At 47.1% G+C, this 24,959-nt stretch overlaps 1 protein-coding gene across 1 annotated transcript in view; it reads right to left on the reverse strand.

Annotated features, from left to right (window-relative positions):
- The window catches only part of LOC110511176 (zinc finger protein ZFPM2), a 194,043-nt gene that overhangs the window by 16,028 nt on the left and 153,056 nt on the right, over positions 1–24,959 (reverse strand). The window lies entirely within an intron of this gene.

Here is a 24,959-nt window from a genome sequence, read left to right on the forward strand (position 1 = left end):
GCCCCAGGACTCACACTATTTGACACAGAGGTGAAATACCTGCTATATGCTGATGACTTGGTACTTCTATCACCAACCAAAGAAGGTCTTCAACAGAACATTAATATTCTAGAGCAATATTGTCATAATTGGGCCCTGGCAGTAAATTTCCAAAAAACGAAAATCATGATCCCCCCCCCCCCCCCCCCCCCCAAAAAAAAAACAGATGTCAGAAACACAAATATAAATTCACCATGAACAACACCTTAATTGAACACACTAAAAATTACACCTACCTTGGTCTGACCATATCTGCATCGGGAAACTTTAATATGGCAGTGAATGCACTCAAAGAAAAAGCCTGCAGAGATATGTATGCAATAAAAATTAAATTATTAAAAATCAACATCCCAATTAGAATGTGGACCAAAATATTTGACAGTGTAATCCTACCAATAGCTCTTCATGGAAGTGAGGTTTGGGGGTCACTCAATAAACTGGATTTTAAAATGTGGGACAAACATCCAATTGAAGCCCTACATGCAGAATTCTGTCGGAAAATTATACAATTCCAGAGAAATACACCAACTAATGCATGTAGGGCAGAATTGGGCCGTTTTCCAGTAATAATGAAAATACAGAAAAGATCATTAAAATCTAAATTCAAGTCCAAATTCAAGTCTGCAATTTAAAGCACTTCAAGCCCAAGAGCTGAGCCCAGAAACGAGCCCTCTCAGTCAGCTGGTGTTGGACCTCACCAACCAAGCTGACACCAGCACTGCTTCAAAAGAAAGAATTCCAATAAACAAAATCATGAACCAATCAAAGGACTCATATTTACAACATTGGAAAAACGAAACAAAATCCCAAAGCCGACTAAATTGCTATCTGACCCTAAACAGAGAATATGAATTTGCTGATTATCTCTACTCTGTCAGAGATACGAAGCAGAGACAGACAGTAACTTACTTATTATTACTATTATTGTTATTACTATTATTATTGTTGTTTATCATTCCAAATAGTAGTGGTATGGGTGGTAATGGTAGTGATAACAGTTTAGTGATGGTAGTAGTGGTAGTAGTAGTAGTAATGATGATGGTAGTTGTAGTACTGGCACTAGAAAAGTCTGCAGCACCCGGCCTCCCCCTGCTAGAATCCGAAGTCAAATGTCTGCTGTTTGCTGATGATCTGGTGCTTCTGTTACCAACCAAGGAGGGCCTACAGCAGCACCTAGATCTTATGCACAGATTCTGTCAGACCTGGGCCCTGACAGTAAATCTCAGTAAGACCAAAATAATGGTGTTCCAAAAAATGTCCAGTCACCAGGACCACAAATACAAATTCCATCTAGACACTGTTGCCCTAGAGCACACAAAAACTATACATACCTTGGCCTAAACATCAGCGCCACAGGTAACTTCCACAAAGCTGTGAACGATCTGAGAGACAAGGCAAGAAGGGAATTCTATGCCATCAAAAGGAACATAAATTTCAACATACCAATTAGGATTTGGCTAAAAATACTTGAATCAGTCATAGAGCCCATTGCCCTTTATGGTTGTGAGGTCTGGGGTCCGCTCACCAACCAAGACTTCACAAAATGGGACAAACACCAAATTGAGACTCTGCACGCAGAATTCTGCAAAAATATCCTCCGTGTACAACGTAGAACACCAAATAATGCATGCAGAGCAGAATTAGGCCGATACCCACTAATTATCAAAATCCAGAAAAGAGCCGTTAAATTCTATAACCACCTAAAAGGAAGTGATTCACAAACCTTCCATAACAAAGCCATCACCTACAGAGAGATGAACCTGGAGAAGAGTCCCCTAAGCAAGCTGGTCCTGGGTCTCTGTTCACAAACACAAACACACCCTACAGAGCCCCAGGACAACAGCACAATTAGACCCAACCAAATCATGAGAAAACAAAAAGATAATTACTTGACACATTGGAAAGAATTAACAAAAAAAACAGAGCAAACTAGAATGCTATTTGGCTCTAAACAGAGTACACAGCGGCAGAATACCTGACCACTGTGACTGACCCACAATTAAGGAAAGCTTTGACTATGTACAGACTCAGTGAGCATAGCCTTGCTATTGAGAAAGGCCGCCGTAGGCAGACATGGCTCTCAAGAGAAGACAGGCTATGTGCTCACTGCCCACAAAACGAGGTGGAAACTGAGCTGCACTTCCTAACCTCCTGCCCAATGTATGACCATATTAGAGAGACATATTTCCCTCAGATTACACAGATCCACAAAGAATTCGAAAACAAATCCAATTTTGAAAAACTCCCATATCTACTGGGTGAAATTCCACAGTGTGCCATCACAGCAGCAAGATGTGTGACCTGTTGCCACGAGAAAAGGGCGACCAGTGAAGAACAAACACCATTGTAAATACAACCCATATTTATGCTTATTTATTTTATCTTGTGTCCTTTAACCATTTGTACATTGTTAAAACACTGTATACATATAATATGACATTTGTAATGCCTTAATTGTTTTGAAACCTCTGTATGTGTAATGTTTACTGTTAATTTTTATTGTTTTTCACTTTATATATTCACTTTATATATTATCAACCTCACTTGCTTTGGCAATGTTAACACGTTTCCCATGCCAATAAAGCCCTTGAATTGAATTGAATTAAGAGAGAGAGAGAGAGAGAGAGAGAGAGAGAGAGAGAGAGAGAGAGGGACATAGAGGGAGAGAGAGAGAGAGAGGGACATAGAGAGAGAGAGAGGGACATAGAGAGAGAGAGAGAGAGAGAGAGAGAGAGAGAGAGAGAGAGAGAGAGAGACATAGAGAGAGAGAGAGACAGAGACAGAGAGAGAGAGAGGACATAGAGAGAGAGAGAGAGAGAGAGAGAGAGGAGAGAGAGAGAGAGAGAGAGAGAGAGAGAGAGAGAGAGAGAAAGAGAGAGGACATAGAGAGAGAGAGAGACAGAGACAGAGAGAGAGAGAGGACATAGAGAGAGAGAGAGAGAGAGAGGGAGAGAGAGAGAGAGAGAGAGAGAGAGAGAGAGAGAGAAAGAGAGAGGACATAGAGAGAGAGAGAGGACAGTAGAGAGAGAGAGAGAGAGAAAGAGAGAGAGAGAGAGATCTAAATGGGAATGAATATGCCAAGTTTTTATAGGTCTATTAGAACTGAGATATGATGAGGGAATTGAAAAGACATTAAACGATGCTACATTTCTTTGATTACAATTGATATAAAAAGAGTATTTATTGAAATGAATTGGTGCAGTGAGATATAAACAATATAAATAAAATTGTTCTATATATCAAAATTATAAATGACAAATATGTGAGCCAAATATGATAAGAGACTGCTGTGAAATGTATTAAAAAAATATAACAATCTCAAAATGACACAAACACTTTCTGTAATTCTGATAATACATTATATCCCTCTCTAGGAAATGAATTGTCTGCACACTACACTACGAACACTAACTCAGCACACATTACAAAATTACTTTTAGATTCTCATGGGTGTCACTTTTATATTCTATTTCTAGGTAATAACATTACAAAGTCCATGAAATAATGCTAAAACCCTTACGGACTTAGGCTAAATGTTCTAACCAGCACATTTAAAGTGTGGTGCACAATGAGGAAAGTGTTTTAATGAGTACTTTAACTGCTATCCTCTGGGTTCACATTGTACATTTTCTTTTCATTTCTTTTACCCAAATAAATTCAACAACAACAAAAAATCACAACACGCTTGTCCTCTAGTTTTCCCAGGTCTAACTGTGCAGTGTTCTCTCCTCTTCCTGGGCCGGGCCCTGGTTGTGGCCAGGCGACATGTGTTTACTGGGGCCCTGCTGGGGGCCTGGGTCTGGCTCTCTGTCCTGACCAGGCTATGTGTTAATGGGACGTGGAGGTCACTGTGACAGGCTGCTGCTGTGTTGAGCACCACCACCACCAACACCACCACCACCCGGACAGAGCCAACTAAGCAAAGCTGTCCCAGAACCCCAGCTGTGGCCCGGTGGCCCACGTCCCCCTTCCTATCATGCTTCTCGGGGAGGGAGCAGGGGAGCAGGTGAACGGCGGAGCTCCAAAGGGAGGGCCAGGGACTGGGAGAGAGACACAAGGATGCAGCGCCTCAGTAGCTACTCCAACATGGCTCTGTCCCCGCGCCACCACGCACCACATGGCCTGCCTGGTACATGGACGCCAGCCCTAATGCAAATGCCCTAACACCATTTAAAATGGGCCACTCTCCTTTTTGGAAAGGTCTATTTGGGCCTTCTGGAGATAGCAGTTTTTTTTAGAGAGGGATGAGAGGAGGAGATGAGAGATGCACCTGCCTAGGCTGTCAACCATTTTGGAATGTTGGGACATTATTGATCTGATCTGGGTGAGAATGGTTGTGGCCTACATTAACTTGATGAGCAAACTAATCTATACGGATACACTGTGTTTCAGTTCAACCTCTGAAAGAATACAGAGTGGGATTGTGCCTGCTGTTGTTCACCACCACAACAGCCACCATAGCTCCCTCCATCCCACCCTAACATGCCCTCTGCCTCTGCACCCCTGTAATTCTACATATTGCTTAAACTACACGCTAATTACATTTTCTGTCAGTTTGCAGGAGAAATAAATAATCTGTAGCTAAAAGGCTTAATTGCGTTTGTCACATTGTGGTCTCGGTGGCTGGTGCGATGGGAGCAGCAGCCGCTGGCCCTTCCTCGTTGCCATTCTGTCGTCCTGGCAAGACCCCTTACTGCCCCAGGTATCGCCACGCAGCCATCTGGAGCCGACATCTGTCCCTCTATTGATCACAAGGGTTTAGCACTTGATCAAACAGACTGCGACAGGATATTGCTCTTTTCCCCACAGAAAAGGCCATTCGCTTGCGTGAGGGTAATAGAGTGGAACTGAGATACGCGACCAGCACGGCGGGCAGGCAGGTAGGCGGGCAGGCAGGCAAGCGAGCAGGCAGCCACAGTACTGGCAGGAGTGAGGTGGCTGTGCCACTACTGTCCAATGCCAGTTTGAGCCAATAGACCAGCCTCTCTCTCTCTCTCTCTCTCTCTCTCTCTCTCTCTCTCTCTCTCTCTCTCTCTCTCTCTCTCTCTCTCTCTCTCTCTCTCTCTCTCTCTCTCTCTCTCTCTCTCACTATGTCCCTCTCTCTCTCTCTCTCTCTCTCTATGTCCCTGTCTCTCTCTCTCTCTATGTCCCTCTCTCTCTCTCACTATGTCCCTCTCTCTCTCTCTATCTCTCTCTCTCTATGTCCCTGTCTCTCTCTATATCCCTCTCTCTCTCTCTCTCCCTCTATGTCCCTCTCTCTCTCTCTCTCCCTCTATGTCCCTCTCTCTCTCTCTCTCTCTCTCTCTCTCTCAATTCAATTCAATTCAATTCAAGGGCTTTATTGGCATGGGAAACATGTGTTAACATTGCCAAAGCAAGTGAGGTAGACAACATACAAAGTGAATATATAAAGTGAAAAACAACAAAAATTAACAGTAGACATTACACATACAGAGGTTTCAAAACAGTAAAGACATTACAAATGTCATATTCTATATATATATATGACTCTCTCTCTCTCTCACTCTGACTCTCTCTCTCTCTCTCTCTCTCTCACTATGACTCTCACTCTCTCTCTCACTCTCTCTCTCACTCTCCCAACTGCTGCTGCTGCTGTTGCTGTTTCAACAAAACACTTCATTTTAAAGTGTGAGAATAACTCAAGCTCTGAAGATAAATTAAATCTATATTAGCCACAATTTTCCACTTCTGTATTTTCCACTTCTTTCCTCTCTGAAAAGTGTGAGATGTTAAGAATCGTTTTAGTTTTCAAGTGTTTGACTAAAATGAGAAGCGACTGGCTCTGATAATAACAACCAGGTCTTTGAACCTGATGAGAATCAGTACATCACGTTCACGCTGAATACAGGTTCTCTATCTGTGAGACAACACCTTTTTGAAACTTTGAGGGAAGATGGATGCAAGAACAATATGCTCCTACTGTACATGAAAACGCACCAGACGCTGTGTGATTACTTTCGTTTCCTGTAGAAAACAAAAAGTTCACCTGCAGAACTATTCATGAAATAATAAAGCATTGAAACTATCAGGATTTAAATACACTATCTACATATGACAGGTATAAAATGAATCCTTGCAAATTTGGTGTGAAAAAATACACTGAATTTGGAACACATGATCCAATTAAACAATTTTTCCATATTAGATTCCAACCTAGAAAACACCAGTTGACAATTACAAAAGAGGACAACAACTGAAAGACTTCAGAGCAACAATATAGAAGCCCATGTAAAGGTGTGATTCTTTATGCTATTTAGTTTAATGGTATGTCATTGGACAGAGAATACTGTAGTTCAGTAACACTTTACTTAGGTATAATGCTTTAGATCGTGTTATTGGCATTAATTAACCTTTATAATGTCCTTATAACAAGGCTTATAATATGGTATGTCTCTCTACATTTTCAACGGACTCTTCTCCAGCTCTCCTATATCCCACTGCAGTTAAAACACTAAACACACTTAAGCCTGAGGTGACCATGCTGCAGCCTGCGGTATGAAGCCTAGTAGTCTGTAGAGGCTGTGGATGGAACCTAAAATAGCTCTTACTGATCAGGCATGCTTGCAAAGCACTACTCTCTAGCTAGCTAACATCATGTTTAGCAAGTATGGACAATTAGATGTGAAGGTGACATTTATTTCAATATTGTGGCAATATTGTGATTGTTGCTTCCTGTGAAGAGAGATATGATTCCCCTTGCCTACAGTGCTGGGATTGTCCTTTGGAAAAAATGATGCAAATTTGGGGATGAGGCAACTAATTCCTTCCCTCCACCTCTGTCTCTCCTCCCCCCTCCCCCTTACCCCCCAATCCTCCCCCGACATGAGAATTCTGATTAATCGTGTGACCGCCCCTTCGTTTTGCATTTTACACAATCTCACAGCGCCACAGCGAGATGTGTGAGGTGTTTCGCCACTTTTGACACGCTGAAAAGCTGTAGCCCAAGGAAGAACAAGTCAGTGGAAAGTATGAGGGGGATATGACCAGGGGACGTGATAAAAAATGATCAGCGAGTGTGTTTTCCTGTTTGGTTTTAATCTACATTTAATTAAATTCTTATCTGCTGTGTGCTTATGGCTGCATTTGAATGGCGAGACTGCATTCATTATGAATGGTAAAATTGAACTCAGTACATTGTGTGTGGCCCAATAAAGGAACAAGACTCTTATTGCACTCTGTGCATGCACAGCACAAGCTCCGACAGACATGCGGAAAAAATAAGTCAATTAAGATGGGTCTTTAAATTACTGCTGTATCAAAACAAGGGGAGGGAGCAGGCTCTATAATAGAATCCTGACAGGGGTGAGCACAGCCGACTGTTGTTAATATACAGCCCATTTGATAGAGCCAATTATATTAGCCCGTTTATTATGGAGTACACCGTCCACGTCCAGATATACTGGGTTGGTCATGATAGTTCTTAATCAGTTCCGACGGGAAAGTTGACGTGTGACAATGGAGGGGTCGAAAGACATTCGGTTTATATGGCTGTATAATAATGTGAATTCTATGAGATGATTTGATGGCGTTTATCTAGGTTAAGTGGGGGAGAAAACAAAGGTCGACGACCACAAAAGAAAGTCAATAAAAACCTAACCAATACACGCACGCACGCACGCACGCACGCACGCACGCACGCACGCACGCACGCACGCACGCACGCACGCACGCACGCACGCACGCACGCACGCACGCACGCACGCACACACACACACACACACACACACACACACACACACACACACACACACACACACAACCTCCATGGGTTAAACCCAAGGCAGCCCATCTCTCTTGAAAATATATCATTGCATGAGACCATTGTGTAATATAAATAAAAAAAATTTAAAAAAAATTAAAAAAAAAAAAATATATATATATATATATATATATATAAATTATTCAGAAGCTCCATATTGTAATACTATTGACAAAAGCGCACAGTTTATAACAAGGCGCAGCACTTCATAAACTAAGAACAATATCCCATTGGCAGGCGGCAGCCGCTGGAAATAAAAGAACCCTGAGCCTATACTACAAAGTTGGGCCTGACAAAATCCTTAAATCTTTCCATGTTTGCTTATTCAGAACGTAGTGGGGGAGACGGAAGCTCCCTGCTGCCTGGCCATGTTTACAGAGCTGTTCCCATCTTTAGGCCTTGCTCATCCACAGATCCTGACACACGACGAAGACATGATTAGGGCCCTGCCTATGCATAGGGGGAGGTGGGAGGGTGAGGGAGGGGGTGAGGAGGGTGGAGGGATCGGCAGATGAATGACTTTGGTTGCGTCGGAGAGGGATCACAGAAGATAATCGCACCCGACTGACGCGGTGGAGCTCTCAGATCTGGTCTTTAAAATAATGTTGGGAGTCAAGTCTCTCCAAAGCCGGCACAGGTTATCTTCTGTATTTTATGTTTGCTGTTTAAATCTTAACGGGACACAACCAGCAAGGGAGAGCAAATATGTCTGGAGTCGGAGGAAGTGGAATGGAAACGCTATAGCGGAGGGTAAAGATTAGCAGTCGTTCGTTCGCGGGGGCTAAGGAGATGAAACTCCCTCTGTTGGAATGGCTTTTTATTCCCGGGGAAAAAAGTTGTAATGTTGGAACGTTTAACCTTGTGAGGCTCCGAGACTCCATAGAGAACAATGGGATAACCAGCCAGATCGTTCCTCTATTCAAAAACTAAATCATTCATAGACATTTATACATAACATTACAAAGAAGCGCCAGTAGGCCTAAATACTGAAAATGAGGACGAAAGTATATAAGTCATATGGGCCTTTTTTGGGCACTTGTTAACCACTTTCTACTAACATTTTAAAGGATACATATATATGGCATATTTTGGATGTTTTATGATGTTCTCCAGACCCTTTTGATCATTTTAAGATCATTTTAAACCATCATTGGCCTTTATGTACTAATTCTTTATGTGGATATGGTCATGTGACACCCGTCTAATGTGGCCCCATGGAGCTGGTTGGCTGCCATATTGAAAATGGCCGCCAGGGGCAAATATAACAAATCTGCAACGACACTATAGCGTCTAAGGACTTGTCCAAGTTGTGTGTGAAATGTGGTGCCTCTTTCACAAAAGCCACAAGTACCTCAAATTTAACCCTAGCCGCTGAACCGATAATAAGGTTACTAAGGAAATAGAAAACAAAGTCCACTTCCAGTACCATCCACACAAATACTACTGATACTAATGAAACATTAATGACAACTGCAGCACCACATCAAAAATAGGCCTGGTGATATCCCAGACACTGTAGCCATAAAATACAGGTGCCTGTGACAGTGAGTCTCAGACTAGAAACCCTCTGTATACTGATAGAGAGGAATAAACATGCATGCACAATTTACTGTCCCCAGATTTCTCCTCCGTCTATCTTTTAAATAAGCACAGTTTATTACCACTGCATGAGTAAATAGCATGCACTGGTGTGCTAGAGTTAACATTTGATATGCTGTCCAGATGATTCATTCCTTATCCTTTCACTATTTAAATTGTCTTTGTAATAATTCCCGCCTATCCGTGGTCACAGGCAGCCATCATCAGGCCACATCACCTGTTCGTTATCGTCCTGCCGTCCTGTTTGGGAGCTCTTGAAACGATGCCAGAGCATTGACTCGTATTTAACAGCGGGTCTGTGAACTTCTCACGGCTGATGGTGGAGGCTGGAAATTACGCTAACAAGTCATTAACATCATAAAGAGCCTTTCAATAGAGGGACGACACCAGCAACCTTCATTTGCACATACTAAAACAAAATAAATACCTGTTTTTATTTCATTTATGGATAATGTATGCATTTTTTAGACCCTTTAAAATATTACTTTTATTCTAAATGAAGGAAGACCTTTGGGCTTGGCAACTGTACGTCTGTCTCATTTAATGTGTACTGTATGTGTACTGGAAACAAACAAACAATACATGTACTGAAATTGAATACTGGCATAAATCCTAAACCTGTTTTGGAGAATTACCGACAGGGCTGCATGTCATGTTGGGTACCTTTGAAAAGTGATGTGGCTACAGTAGCAGCCAAATCATGTGCTTGAAATAACACATGACATTTTTCTAATTTTCTATTTGAATATAGAATATTTTCTAGACAGTTATTGGTCCGAGTAACAAAGTTGTGCCTGCCTACCCATCACTCTGTGACACTTTACTGGCTGGCTGAGCTAAGCTGGTTTAGACTGACAGTCTCCAACCAGAGAGCCTCTCCTCTCCTCTCCTCTCCTCTCCTCTCCTCTCCTCTCCTCTCCTCTCCTCTCCTCTCCTCTCCTCTCCTCTCCTCTCCTCTCCTCTCCTCTCCTCTCCTCTCCTCTCCTCTCCTCTCCTCTCCTCTCCTCTCCTCTCATCTCATCTCATCTCATCTCATCTCATCTCATCTCATCTCATCTCATCTCATCTCATCTCATCTCATCTCATCTCATCTCATCTCATCTCATCTCATCTCATCTCATCTCATCTCATCTCATCTCATCTCATCTCCTCTCCTCTCCTCTCCTCTCCTCTCCTCTCCTCTCCTCTCCTCTCCTCTCCTCTCCTCTCATCTCATCTCATCTCATCTCATCTCATCTCATCTCATCTCATCTCATCTCATCTCATCTCATCTCATCTCCTCTCCTCTCCTCTCCTGCAGCCTCTGGCAGGGCTCTCCATTTCCATTGCAACCCTCTCCTAGCTGACTCTAAGTACAGTGTCTCTGCCTGCCCCGGGCAACACTACAGAGAGCGATGTCCACTTTAGGTCCAGCCAACTGCCTAACTACCCAACTGTCCAGGTAGGCTCTCTCTATTGCAGCGGTGTGTTACCCCACCAGCCTGCAGGCACCAGCTAGCTAACTTCTTCCTGCTGTAATACACTCACAGCTCATTACAGAAGCACATGCAGACTACAGCACTAATACAGCCTTAATCTGCTCCAAATCGTTCTAAATGTCAAGCATGGGCCAGGGACTTCCAGTCCACTGCACCGATGGCTTAGCTCGCTACCCCCCCCCCCCCCCGTTCGTATTAACCAGCCCAAGAATTACATCCAGTCATTGCCAGAGCCAGAGAAACTTGAACTCTTTGTTTCAACGTTCAATGCATCATTAACATAGTCTTTGAAATTGTCTCCCTCTAACCAAAAAAGCTCCCAAAATAGCTAAATATGAAAACAGTTGATTCTCCCTCCCAGCCCCTCCTCACCACCACCACTATCCGTACCTCCCCCTGTCTCTCTCTCTTCTCTTAATGAGAACCCTCATCCCTCACTCCAGTGAAGGATCCAGTCTCTCCGTGTGATAGACTGACTAAGAGACTGCAAGGCTGTTTATTAATAATGAATTTGGAATGTTTGTGTGCGTGTGTGTGTGTGTGTGTGTGTGTGTGTGTGTGTGTGTGTGTGTGTGTGTGTGTGTGTGTGTGTGTGTGTGTGCGTGTGTGCGTGTGTGTGTGTGCGGAATGTTATCAGCTCGCACTCACACAATCCAACCAATAGTTTGCCCTGATGGGGTAGCCTGGGTTCCTCATTAGCAGAACATATTTAATCCAGAAGTTTCTTATCAAATGGCACACCTGCATCTCTAAATGGCATTTTCCACATTCATTCATTCACGTGTATTTGGGAGATGAGACTCCAAGGTGCTTCGCAGAGATTAAGAAGGAGAGAGAGTGCAAGCTTATTTTATCATTTAGCGGGTCTGGAATGAATCCAACGAGGTTTTGTCTTGTTGTTGTAATTAGAAAGCCTTTTAAGTGATAACGCCTGCATAGGAATATGAATATGGAGCGATCACTTCCTTTCTCTTTCTCTCCCTTCTCATTTCCTTCCTTCAAATTGTTGAGCGCTGCCTTTCTGTTGTAGGTGTAGCAAGGATTAACGCTTCAGAAGTTTAATGGAAGACTTGAAAGTAGGCAAACACTCAACTGGGAAGCTGAAGCTCTTTTTCTTGTTTCTGCTCGAGACAATAGGGAGACATGCAGGACCCAGGGACACGTTTATGGGTTCAACACTTAGTGTGTACACCATTGACCTGGCTCGAAGGTTTACATGCTGGATGTCTGTGTTGTACTGTAGGAACCTACCATGTCGTACTAACACGATAACAGCCACAACACTGTCATACATCGCCCAGCATTTAGGTCAATAATGTTGGATACAACAACCTACAGTAAGTGTGGCCGTGGAATGGTGTCAATGTTCAGCTTAGCAGAATATTAACAAATCATCTGGCATGGAGGGAAATGCTCCTCGAAATGGCAGTGAGTTCATCCCCCACTGCTTTCCAATAGGAAGAGACACAAACAGCCATTGCACAGCCTTTAGGCTAATTTCTCAGAATCATTTTAACATTTTCATAGATAGAACACAATATGTAGCAACCACAGTGTACAAATCAACACCCATAGAGGTGCAACAAACATGTTGTTATATTTACATCTATTACAACCCTCCCCGTTAACTTCAATCTAATGGAGAGGACATGCAGTCCCTTCAGTAGTGGCATTTACCCTGGTCCTGTCCTTGTGTCCCTGTGTGTAGTCCTGTCCCTGTGTCCCTGGGTGTAGTCCTGTCCCTGTGTCCCTGGGTGTAGTCCTGTCCCTGTGTCCCTGTGTGTAGTCATGTCTCTGTATCCCTGTGTGTAGTCCTGTCTCTGTGTCCCTGTGTGTAGTCCTGTCCTTGTGTCCCTGTGTGTAGTCCTGTCCCTGTGTCCCTGTGTCTAGTCCTGTCCTTGTGTCCCTGTGTCCCTGTGTGTAGTCCTGTCCTTGTGTCCCTGTGTGTAGTCCTGTCCCTGTGTCCCTGGGTGTAGTCCTGTCCCTGTGTCCCTGTGTGTAGTTATGTCCCTGTATCCCTGTGTGTAGTCATGTCTCTGTATCCCTGTGTGTAGTCCTGTCCCTGTGTCCCTGGGTGTAGTCCTGTCCATGTGTCCCTGTGTGTAGTCATGTCCCTGTATCCCTGTGTGTAGTCATGTCTCTGTATCCCTGTGTGTAGTCCTGTCCTTGTGTCCCTGTGTGTAGTCATGTCCCTGTGTCCCTGTGTGTAGTCCTGTCCCTGTGTCCCTGTGTATAGTCCTGTCCCTGTATCCTTGTGTATAGTCCTGTCTCTGTGTCCCTGTGTGTAGTCCTGTCTCTGTATCCCTGTGTGTAGTCCTGTCTCTGTGTCCCTGTGTGTAGTCCTGTCCTTGTGTCCCTGTGTGTAGTCCTGTCCCTGTGTCCCTGTGTCTAGTCCTGTCCTTGTGTCCCTGTGTCACTGTGTGTAGTCCTGTCCTTGTGTCCCTGTGTGTAGTCCTGTCCCTGTGTCCCTGGGTGTAGTCCTGTCCCTGTGTCCCTGTGTGTAGTTATGTCCCTGTATCCCTGTGTGTAGTCATGTCTCTGTATCCCTGTGTGTAGTCCTGTCCCTGTGTCCCTGGGTGTAGTCCTGTCCATGTGTCCCTGTGTGTAGTCATGTCCCTGTATCCCTGTGTGTAGTCATGTCTCTGTATCCCTGTGTGTAGTCCTGTCCTTGTGTCCCTGTGTGTAGTCATGTCCCTGTGTCCCTGTGTGTAGTCCTGTCCCTGTGTCCCTGTGTATAGTCCTGTCCCTGTATCCTTGTGTATAGTCCTGTCTCTGTGTCCCTGTGTGTAGTCCTGTCTCTGTATCCCTGTGTGTAATCCTGTCTCTGTGTCCCTGTGTGTAGTCCTGTCCCTGTGTATAGTCTTGTCCCTGTATCCCTGTGTATAGTCCTGTCTCTGTGTCCCTGTGTATAGTCATGTCCCTGTGTATAGTCCTGTCCCTGTATCCCTGTGTATAGTCCTGTCCCTGTGTCCCTGTGTATAGTACCTGTGTCCCTGTGTATAGTCCCTGTGTCCCTGTGAATAGTCCTGCCTCTGTGTCCCTGTGTATAGTCCTGTCCCTGTGTATAGTCCTGTCCCTGTATCCCTGTGTATAGTCATGTCCCTGTGTCCCCGTGTGTATCCCTGTCCCTGTGTCACTGTGTGTATCCCTGTCCCTGTGTCCCTGTGTGTATCCCTGTCTCTGTGACCCTGCGTGTATCCCTGTCCCTGTGTGTATCCCTGTCCCTGTGTCCCTGTGCGTATCCCTGTTCCTGTGTCCCCGTGTGTATCCCTGTCCCTGTGTCCCTGTGTGTATCCCTGTCCCTGTGTCCCTGTGTGTATCCCTGTCCCTGTGTCCCTGTGTGTATCCCTGTCCCTGTGTCCCCGTGTGTATCCCTGTCCCTGTGTCCCCGTGTGTAGTCCTGTCCCTGTGTCCCTGTGTGTATCCCTGTCCCTGTGTCCCTGTGTGTATCCCTGTCCCTGTGTCCCTGTGTGTATCCCTGTCCCTGTGTCCCCGTGTGTATCCCTATCCCTGTGTCCCCGTGTGTATCCCTGTCCCTGTGTCACTGTGTGTATCCCTGTCCCTGTGTCCCTGTGTGTAGTCCTGTCCCTGTGTCCCCGTGTGTATCCCTGTCCCTGTGTCCCCGTGTGTATCCCTGTCCCTGTGTCACTGTGTGTATCCCTGTCCCTGTGTCCCCGTGTGTATCCCTGTCCCTGTGTCACTGTGTGTAGTCCTGTCCCTGTGTCCCTGTGTGTATCCCTGTCCCTGTGTCCCTGTGTGTATCCCTGTCCCTGTGTCCCTGTGTGTATCCCTGTCCCTGTGTCCCCGTGTGTTTCCCTATCCCTGTGTCCCCGTGTTTATCCCTGTCCCTGTGTCCCCGTGTGTATCCCTGTCCCTGTGTCCCTGTGTGTATCCCTGTCCCTGTGTCCCCGTGTGTATCCCTGTCCCTGTGTCCCCGTGTGTATCCCTGTCCCTGTGTCACTGTGTGTATCCCTGTCCCTGTGTCCCTGTGTGTAGTCCTGTCCCTGTGTCCCCGTGTGTATCCCTGTCCCTGTGTCCCCGTGTGTATCCCTGTCCCTGTGTCACTGTGTGTATCCCTGTCCCTGTGTCCCTGTGTGTAGTCCTGTCCCTGTGTCCCCGTGTGTATCCCTGTCCCTGTGTCCCCGTGTGTATCCCTGTCCCTGTGTCACTGTGTGTATCCCTGTCCCTGTGTCCCCGTGTGTATCCCTGTCCCTGTGTCACTGTGTGTATCCCTGTCCCTGTGTCCCTGTGTGTATCCCTGTCCCTGTGTCCTCGTGGGTATCCCTGTCCCTGTGTTCCTGTGTGTGTCCCCGTGAGTATCCCTGTCCCTGTGTCACTGTGTGTATCCCTGTCCCTGTGTCCCTGTGTGTATCCCTGTCCCTGTGTCCCCGTGTGTATCCCTGTCCCTGTGTCACTGTGTGTATCCCTGTCTCTGTGTCCCCGTGAGTATCCCTGTCCCTGTGTCCTGATGTGTATCCCTGTCCCTGTGTTCCCGTTTGTATCCCTGTCCCTGTGTCCCTGTGTGTATCCCTGTCCCTGTGTCCCTGTGTGTATCCCTGTCCCTGTTTCCCTGTGTGTATCCCTGTCCTTGTGTCCCTGTGTGGATCCCTGTCCCTGTGTTCCCGTTTGTATCCCTGTCCCTGTGTCCCCGTGTGTATCCCTGTCCCTGTGTCACTGTGTGTAGTCCTGTCCCTGTGTCCCTGTGTGTATCCCTGTCCCTGTGTCCCTGTGTGTATCCCTGTCCCTGTGTCCCAGTGTGTATCACTATCCCTGTGTCCCCGTGTGTAGTCCTGGCTCTGTGTCCCTGTGTGTATCCCTGTCCCTGTGTCCCTGTGTGTATCCCTGTCACTGTGTCCCTGTGTATCCCTGTCCCTGTGTCCCCGTGTGTATCCCTGTCCCTGTGTCCCCATGTGTATCCCTGTCCCTGTGTCCCTGTGTGTAGTCCTGTCCCTGTGTCCCTGTGTGTAGTCCTGTCCCTGTGTCCCCGTGTGTATCCCTGTCCCTGTGTCCCCGTGTGTATCCCTGTCCCTGTGTCACTGTGTGTATCCCTGTCCCTGTGTCCCTGTGTGTAGTCCTGTCCCTGTGTCCCCATGTGTATCCCTGTCCCTGTGTCCCCGTGTGTATCCCTGTCCCTGTGTCACTGTGTGTAGTCCTGTCCCTGTGTCCCTGTGTGTATCCCTGTCCCTGTGTCCCTGTGTATCCCTGTCCCTGTGTCCCTGTGTGTATCCCTGTCCCTGTGTCCCCGTGTGTATCCCTATCCCTGTGTCCCCGTGTGTAGTCCTGTCCCTGTGTCCCCGTGGGTATCCCTGTCCCTGTGAGTAGTCCTGTTCCTGTGTGTATCCCTGTCCCTGTGTCCCTGTGTGTATCCTTGTCCCTGTGTCCCTGTGTGTATCCCTGTCCCTGTGTTCCCGTTTGTATCCCTGTCCCTGTGAGTAGTCCTGTTCCTGTGAGTATCCCTGTCCCTGTGTCCCTGTGAGTATCCCTGTTCCTGTGTCCCTGTGAGTATCCCTGTTCCTGTGTCCCTGTGTGTATCCCTGTCCCTGTGTCCCTGTGTGTATCCCTGTCCCTGTGTTCCCGTGTGTATCCCTGTCCCTGTGTGTATCCCTGTCCCTGGGTGTAGTCCTGTCCCTGTGTCCCTGTGTGTAGTGCTGTCCCTGTGTCCCTGTGTGTATCCCTGTCCCTTTGTCCCTGTGTGTATACCTGTCCCTGTGTCCCTGTGTGTATCCCTGTCCCTGTGTGTATCCCTGTCCCTGTGTCCTCGTGGGTATCCCTGTCCCTGTGTGTATCCCTGTCCCTGTGTCCCTGTGTGTATCCGTGTCCCTGTGTCCCCGTGGGTATCCCTGTCCCTGTGTCCCCGTGGGTATCCCTGTCCCTGTGAATAGTCCTGTTCCTGTGAGTATCCCTGTCCCTGTGAGTAGTCCTGTTCCTGTGTGTATCCCTGTCCCTGTGTCCCTGTGTGTATCCCTGTCCCTTTGTCCCTGTGTGTATCCCTGTCCCTGTGTGTATCCCTGTCCCTGTGTCCCTGTGTGTATCCCTGTCCCTGTGTCCCTGTGTGCATCCCTGTCCCTGTGTGTATCCCTGTCCCTGTGTCCCTGTGTGTATCCCTGTCCCTGTGTGTATCCCTGTCCCTGTGTGTATCCCTGTCCCTGTGTCCTCGTGGGTATCCATGTCCCTGTGTGTATCCCTGTCCCTGTGTCCCTGTGTGTATCCCTGTCCCTGTGTCCCCGTGGGTATCCCTGTCCCTGTGTCCCCGTGGGTATCCCTGTCCCTGTGTGTATCCCTGTCCCTGTGTCCTCATGTGTGTCCTTGTCCCTGTGTGTATACTTGTCCCTGTGTCCCCGTGGGTATCCCTGTCCCTGTGTGTATCCCTGTCCCTGTGTCCCTGTGTGTATCCTTGTCCCTGTGTCCCCGTGGGTATCCCTGTCCCTGTGGGTATCCGGCAGAGCAGCAGTAGCAGCAGCAGGAGATAAGTGCCAAACTGAGAAGTATTGATCCAGTAATAGTGGTTCACACTTTGCCTCTGACACCTTAACCCTGCAGACATAATGTCATAGCCTCTTATCCCTTCCTCTTAACACAACCTGCCTATCTCCACCAAGCTGTCACCGCTGGTAATACGCTTCTCAAAGCTCCCCCTCCTAAATCACTGAAATCTTTGCACTTTCAGGATATTATTTATTTTTCTCCACCTTTTAAAGAGTGAAGCATGATTTACAGTTCAGTAAAAGGTTGTGTTTTTTTTACCCCCGGAGACCTAGCTCCTTCTACATTTGTCAAGGTAATTACATTTCTACCATTGCGAGAGAGAGACAGAGAGAGAGAGAGAGAGAGAGTGGGAGAGAGACATTCACCACGTGGCAGTAATTAACATGTTAGTTTATATGCAATTGTGTGCGTTTAGACTGCATGACAAACACAGTTGGAGCTAGAGTCTGCGTGTTGATCCTGAATGCACCGTTCGTTCAGACCCTTCTCATTAACTGCACGCGCCACTGTGCAACGAGGCACTATTACACTCTAGTAGTTAGGAATAAAGCCCACTACCACATCAATACTCTGTAGCTAATATGCATTGTGTGCTGCAACAGGAATTCCTTCAATTGGGCTTTTTTATCAGTTAGGAATCAGGAGTTTAAACCAGTCATGGATGACTCTTGATAATTAGTGGGATTCTCCACAATCCACATCCAGAAATATAACCGCAAAAATAGAATATATACACATTTTTCAGGCTAAAATTATAGGATGTCACAAAGGCCTTGTGCTTTTTTGGATAGACAATATTTTAAGTACTACTGCCACAAGGGTGGATAGGCCTTCCTCCACTAAAGGAACGATGCCAAATGTTGACATTATATGCAAATGTTGTTTATTATCTCGCAGGCAGGCAGCTCCAGCTCAGATCATCCTGCCTTATTTGTGCTGCACAGCACCCGCCGAAGCCCACGGCAACTTCCAAAGCAGAAAGGTTTATGCACAAGGGCTTCTAATGAGCTCTCAGGGGCCACAGTTAGCCGAGCACTTCTCACAACAGCAGTTGGTGAAGTTGTACACTAACTCAGAGGGCTCCATATGTTGCCCAGGAGGCCTGGAGACTTCCTGTTCTCAGAGAGAGAGGGAGAGAGAGAGAGTCTCCTCCTAAAACTATTTTCTGTTCGAGGTAAACAGGTAAAAACTGTCTGCTTCTGTATTTCAATGACTGACGGCTCCAATTGTGTTCAACATTATTCATGTACCTCAGGGCTGGAGTGTAAACGTAGGGAGGGATTTAAAAGGCACAGGCACCCATGTACATTCATCAAAACAACACTCAGTAGCCATGGCAACAAACCAAAAGTCATTTGAAGGCATGTTATAGTATGTATTAGTATATCCTAATGCTGTTATTCAATGGTCTACCTAGATGACATTATAACTGCTGGTTTTATATCAGCATGCTGCCTTACTATTGGCCAGTTGAAGTGCCTGATAACTGTACCTGGGCTAGACAAAAGGGCTCATCAGAAATATCCATGTAGAATCAGCGTTACATCTGAAGGCCCTGGCTAACTTTCATCTGCAGGCAGCCACTCACTGGGTTCCTATTTCAAGGCTCTGATGATCAAATGTCTCCCTCAAAAGGCCTCTCTCTCTCTCTCTTTAGAAGGCTGGCGTCGTTTAGATCGGCTTTCTCTTGAATTTCCATCTCAACGTTTCGCTCCCCTCAATCTCTCCGTGTGTTCTGCTTTTGACCCCGAGAGGCGCCAATGTGCCTCATTAACCGAGGCATCACACTGGCTTCTTCAATTTATTGTCTCTCGCACCTTATCCCGCCATCCATCTTGAAAAACGTTGAATAAATGAAAGCGATAATGATCTGGCGTATTATGCCATTAGTCACAAATGAAGTGGTTAATGCAGGGAGAAGATAAGGCTTCAGATCTGATTCAGTCGATTCATACACAGAAAGGCTGGCTTGTTGTAAAATGGCAGATAGACTGCGCAAATTTGGCTTAGACATCATCAAGCAGCCTTATTACCAAGTGACCCTCAGGTTTTCCCACCCATTCTGCCTCCAACCTGAAAGGAGGAATGACAAGAGAAAAGAGGCCATTCAAAGACGTTATTCTTTGAGTAAATATTTCAGATTAAACAAGAGAACACTGATGCTTCCTTCACCTCCAAGATGTATTTGCTTATAATTCATACATTTGATTGTGACATTTTAAACAATTTCTATGTAAGACATTAGGGGACAAATGACAGGGCTGAGTAAAGAGAACATGAAATGTATGGGAACTTGATAAGGAGGATACAGTGTTTGTTCAAGTTGAGGCTGCTGTTGGCTCATGAATGTCTTTTTTTCTGTGAGGTGGAACTTGGGCAGTATGTGTTAAAGGTCTAGAGTCATGGTCCAGCTTCATATTGAGCAGCTGTTCATAAACTGTTTCTAAAGTATATCACTTCATGTAAAGTGTTATTCAAAAGTATCTGCTATAGAACAATGATCAACGTAGGACGTAGATCACATCACACACCAGGTGGACAGCTACCATCATTTACGCCAACTGAAGGCAGAACCAAAATGTTCAACTGTAACATTCATGTCCTACTGTCAGAAGGCTGTGGAGGAGCTGTGGTCATTTGTCCAACTGCAGCCATAGAGCAGGCGTTAGGGACTAAGTTGGATGGGGGAGAAGAGAGAGAGATGGAGAGAAGAGAGAGAGAGATGGAGAGAAGAAAGACAGAGTTTGAGAGAGCGAGGGAACAAACCTGGCAGGCATGTTGAGGCCATGCCAGTGCTGCCTGCGCCACGCGGCGTGGCAGGGGGGCACTTGCCAGGAAATATGGCAGGAGGAGGAAAGATCAAACAACAAGGGCTGTAGATCTCAACCAATCTGCTCTGTATTAATGTCTGAGCCAAGGAGCAGCTGAACCAGACGTGATGCACAATGTGGGACATACAGAGACGTGTGTGTGTGTGTGTGTGTGTGTGTGTGTGTGTGTGTGTGTGTGTGTGTGTGTGTGTGTGTGTGTGTGTGTGTGTGTGTGTGTGTGTGTGTGTGTGTACTGGCCCGTGGTCTGCGGCCGCTTCTACAACCCAGCCCCACCACACACACACACACACACACACACAGCTCACCAAAAACACCAATACCAAACTAACAATGGCCACCAGACAGTGAATGGTGAACGTCCATCAAGGTGGAGTTCTGTCATTCCATTTACCCTCATAAGTCAAGGAGAGTAGATAGATATTGTTGGGGTTAAACAGGCTACAGTAAAGTAAACTTCTCTGAGACAGTAAACAAAGGCTTTAATTCAATAAATGGCCTAATTTCCAGATTTAAGTGTGTTCTGCTCCCAGTCAGCCAGTGTTGTACTGTATGTATCATGGCATCATGGAGGGACTATAGGAATGGTATCTGTGTAGATGACAGGACGCGCCTCTCGGCTCCAGTGGGTCCAGCAACACACCACACACCCAGGCCCCGGTCCTGGTCCAGAAACTTGTTCTGTATAGCCGCAGTAAAGCAAGCAGACGGCAAATGAGTTCCAAGCTGCCTGCCATCTCTCTCTCTTGAACAGATGGTGAATAAGACAATATGCTTTCCAAAATTACACTGAAATCACATGACTGCCTGTCTGTCTTTGTTGCATCTATGCCGGGCGTTTATGGCGACTTTGGCAAGTGATGGTTGATGATGGGCTGAGACTGGGGATGAGACTGGAGCTGAGACTGGGGATGAGACTGGAGCTGAGACTGGAGCTGAGACTGGAGCTGAGACTGGGGATGAGACTGGAGCAGAGACTGGAGCTGAGACTGGAGCTGAGACTGGAGCTGAGACTGGAGCTGAGACTGGGGATGAGACTGGAGCTGAGACTGGGGATGAGACTGGGGATAAGACTGGGGATGAGATTGGAGCTGAGACTGGAGCTGAGACTGGAGCTGAGACTGGAGCTGAGACTGGGGATGAGATTGGAGCTGAGACTGGGGATGAGACTGGAGCTGAGACTGGGTATGAGACTGGAGCTGAGACTGGGGATGAGACTGGAGCTGTGACTGGGGATGAGACTGGGGATGAGACTGGAGCTGAGACTGGAGCTGAGACTGGAGCTGAGACTGGGAATGAGACTGGAGCTGAGACTGGGGATGAGACTGGAGCTGAGACTGGGGATGAGACTGGAGCTGACACTCAGGATGAGACTGGGGCTGAGACTGGGGATGAGACTGGGGATGAGACTGGGGGTGAGACTGGGGGTGAGACTGGGGATGAGACTGGAGCTGAGACTGGAGCTGAGACTGGGGATGAGACTGGGGATGAGACTGGGGATGAGACTGGAGCTGAGACTGGAGCTGAGACCGGGATTGAGACTGGGGATGAGACTGGGGATGAGACTGGGGATGAGACTGGGGATGAGACTGGAGCTGAGACTGGAGCTGATACTGGGGCTGAGACTGGGGCTGAGACTGGGGGTGAGACTGGGGATGAGACTGGAGCTGAGACTGGAGGTGAGACTGGAGCTGAGACTGGAGCTGAGACTGGAGCTGAGACTGGAGCTGATACTGGAGCTGAGACTAGGGATGAGACTGGGGATGAGACTGGGGATGAGACTGGGGATGAGACTGGAGCTGAGACTGGGGATGAGACTGGAGATGAGACTGGGGCTGAGACTGGGGCTGAGACTGGAGCTGAGACTGGGGCTGAGACTGGGGCTGAGACAGTTTGAGACTGGGGCTGAGACTGGGGCTGAGACGGGCTGAGACTGGAGCTGAGACTGGGGATGAGACTGGGGCTGAGACTGGGGCTGAGACTGGGGCTGAGACTGGAGCTGAGACTGGAGCTGAGACTGGGGCTGAGACTGGGGATGAGACTGGAGCGGAGACTGGAGCGGAGACTGGAGCGAAGACTGGGGATGAGACTGGAGCTGAGACTGGAGCTGAGACTGGGGATGAGACTGGAGCTGAGACTGGGGATGAGACTGGAGATGAGACTGGAGCTGAGACTGGAGCTGAGACTGGGTATGAGACTGGGGCTGAGACTGGGGCTGAGACTGGGGATGAGACTGGAGCTGAGACTGGAGCTGAGACTGGGGCTGAGACTGGGGCTGAGACTGGAGCTGAGACTGGGGCTGAGACTGGGGCTGAGACAGTTTGAGACTGGGGCTGAGACTGGGGCTGAGACGGGCTGAGACTGGAGCTGAGACTGGGGATGAGACTGGGGCTGAGACTGGGGCTGAGACTGGAGCTGAGACTGGAGCTGAGACTGGGACTGAGACTGGGGATGAGACTGGAGCGGAGACTGGAGCGGAGACTGGAGCGAAGACTGGGGATGAGACTGGAGCTGAGACTGGAGCTGAGACTGGGGATGAGACTGGAGCTGAGACTGGAGCTGAGACTGGGGATGAAGCCAGCCTCATTGCTGGTGATTGATATCAGAGTGCTGGGATAGGATGTAGGGCCAGCAGGAGCATCAGTGGACCGGTGCGGGTGTGTGTAGGGGAGCTGCTGGTGGGGGTGTAGAGGGGACGGGGGGGACGGGGGGGACGGGGGGCTGAAGAGCTCGCCTGCTCTATGACAATGCATGATGAACAACCTGCTATTTGGAGTGCATCTGTAGGAGCCAGACTTCAGTAGAGCTCCTCTGAGAGATATGGGAGGAGAGGAGGAGAGCAGATGTTTGGGAGACTAACTCTGTCTAACGTAGGAATCTTCCTGCTATACTACATGTATGTGACACCAAGCGTCACATGACAATATTAGCCGTATCGCTACTCCCTGTTTTTCAATCATCTTGAACTGGTGTCTGATATGAGAATGTGTCTGATATGAGAGAGTCTACAACACTACAATGTATTGGGAGAGCTTGCCGTTTGAAAAGATCTCTGTCAGAAATCTCATCTGAGGGAAGTGTGTTATTCTATCGCTGCATGTGGTCTGAGATATGATTGTAGAATTCAGCAGCTAGTCTTTCTTTCATATTAACAGTTTGAAATGATAACCCACCAATAAAACAACAACCCTTGAATCCTGCATACTGTAGATAATCCTAATTAGATCCCATTGCAGGCAGAACTCATCAGATCCACCATGAGACTGTTTGGGAGTTAGTGGGAGAGACACGAGACTCCCTATCATGAATAATAATCCACAAGAACGATCCCAGAGAAACGTCGCTACATAACTAACTAAACTACACCTAGCTACTAAACTACACCTAAAACCAATCCCTTGGTGGAAAACTCTGTCTCCATCTTTGTGCCCTCTTCAGGCAATTACGCCAAGCTACGTGTGTTCTGACGGGGGGGGGTTGGTGGGGGGGGGGGGGGGGGGGGGGCAATGTGGGTGGCATGTGAAAAAGTCATTTTGGCGGTGCACTCTTCAGTTCCGGTCATGCTCTGTACCTAGGCAAATTAAAACCCTCCCAGTAGCCTATGTAAATATGCTGCCTGCCGCGCTGCGCTTTAATGAGCCATGATATGAAAGACATATAAAACCAACTGAGAATAACTGTCCACTTAAAGGTGGGGTGCTTCTGACAGGTGACAGGTACTGCCAAGCTGGAGACAGGGTGGGTGGGGTGGGGGCAGACCATCTATGGCATACTGGAATAATCTCGGGGTCTGAATGAGCGAGGCGAGCCAGGGGAGAGTAACTAGCTTTTTGCCTGAGGCACTTCAAAGTATCTGGGTGGCGGTGGTTTGGGAGTAGGGTGTGTGTGTGTGTGTGTGTGTGTGTGTGTGTGTGTGTGTGTGTGTGTGTGTGTGTGTGTGTGTGTATGTGTGTGTGTGTGTTAGCAGAGGTAGTAGAGACAGTTACTGCTGTGTCTACTGCCTGCCTTGAGACTAAGCACAGCAATTCTCCCCCCCAAAACACAACTTCAAAATGTCCAGCACAGACCTCAACCCTCTAATAACCTGTCTTGTAGAAACAGGGATGACCTATCTCTGAATCTGCTTTGTATGCAGAATGTGAAGGTGGTACGGTAATGAGCATCTGTTAAAGATGGTGGCGTACCAAAGGAACCCACATCTGCACCCTGCATATTAATCCAAAAACATTCTGAGAATTCTGAAGTCATTTATAATATCACAGAATCCATAATCAAGATTCCCTGCCAGAGCCGGCTAGGCGGCACAGACTCAATGCCCAGTTCAATGAGGAGAGAGGGAACGTATCATTTCAGGACAGATGCACGCATTCAGGAGGCGCAGGGTCATTTTAACATTCACAAGTAAAGAATGCAACAATTTATTGTAGCAAGGCAATGCACACCCAATTATTATTGAGCAAAGAACCAGTAGCAGCAGCTGATCAATACCGTAGGTGGCTATACTTTGACGGCATAATGTCAGGCGAATACCAATCTGCATATTATGTTCAACAATTTATATACTGTTATCATAAACAGCATTATTTCATGTTAAGAACATATGGATGATTATGTGTCTGTGATTGAGGAAACTATTTTGTGTGCACAATATTAATTATGGGCATTATGTTTATTGTAAAGCTTATAGGCTTATTTGTTCAAACAGGTTACAGCAACTAAGAAAACACATTTAACACAAATAACCACCGT

This window comes from Oncorhynchus mykiss, chromosome 3, assembly GCF_057628025.1.
Source record: "Oncorhynchus mykiss isolate SJ-2025 chromosome 3, ASM5762802v1, whole genome shotgun sequence".
Classification (NCBI taxonomy): Eukaryota; Metazoa; Chordata; class Actinopteri; order Salmoniformes; family Salmonidae; genus Oncorhynchus; species Oncorhynchus mykiss.